We start from the raw sequence: 361 nt of genomic DNA, 5'->3' as shown, positions 1-361 counted from the left end.
CAGCGGGAGCCGCTCCGGGAATTTCCTGGCGCCGGGAGGGGAGGGGACCTTCCCTTCCCTTCCCTTCCCCCCCCCCCCCTTCACTTCCCGCCACGGCTCGCGCCGCCCCGCGGTGAGGGGAGGGAGGCGCGTGCGCCGTGGAAAGGGGCGGCCCCTCCCCCTTCCCCCCCAACGGCCGTTTAACGGCCGCCGCCGCAGCGGCTGCCTGGCCGGTAGGGGGCGTCGTGCGTTGGGTTTTGAGGCACACCCTGCCCCCTTGCCCTGGAAAGCGGCTTCAGGAGCAATGGCCACCGTAGAGACTTGGCTCAGGAGYATGTGCGCACACTTGTTTTTCGGTGCAGGTCTCTCAGCGTTGAAACCC

Source organism: Rhea americana, unplaced genomic scaffold, assembly GCF_003343005.1.
Source record: "Rhea americana isolate MKP2758 unplaced genomic scaffold, rheAme1 scaffold_30, whole genome shotgun sequence".
In the NCBI taxonomy this organism is placed as follows: Eukaryota; Metazoa; Chordata; class Aves; order Rheiformes; family Rheidae; genus Rhea; species Rhea americana.
Note: the sequence above shows the minus strand (reverse complement) of the source record.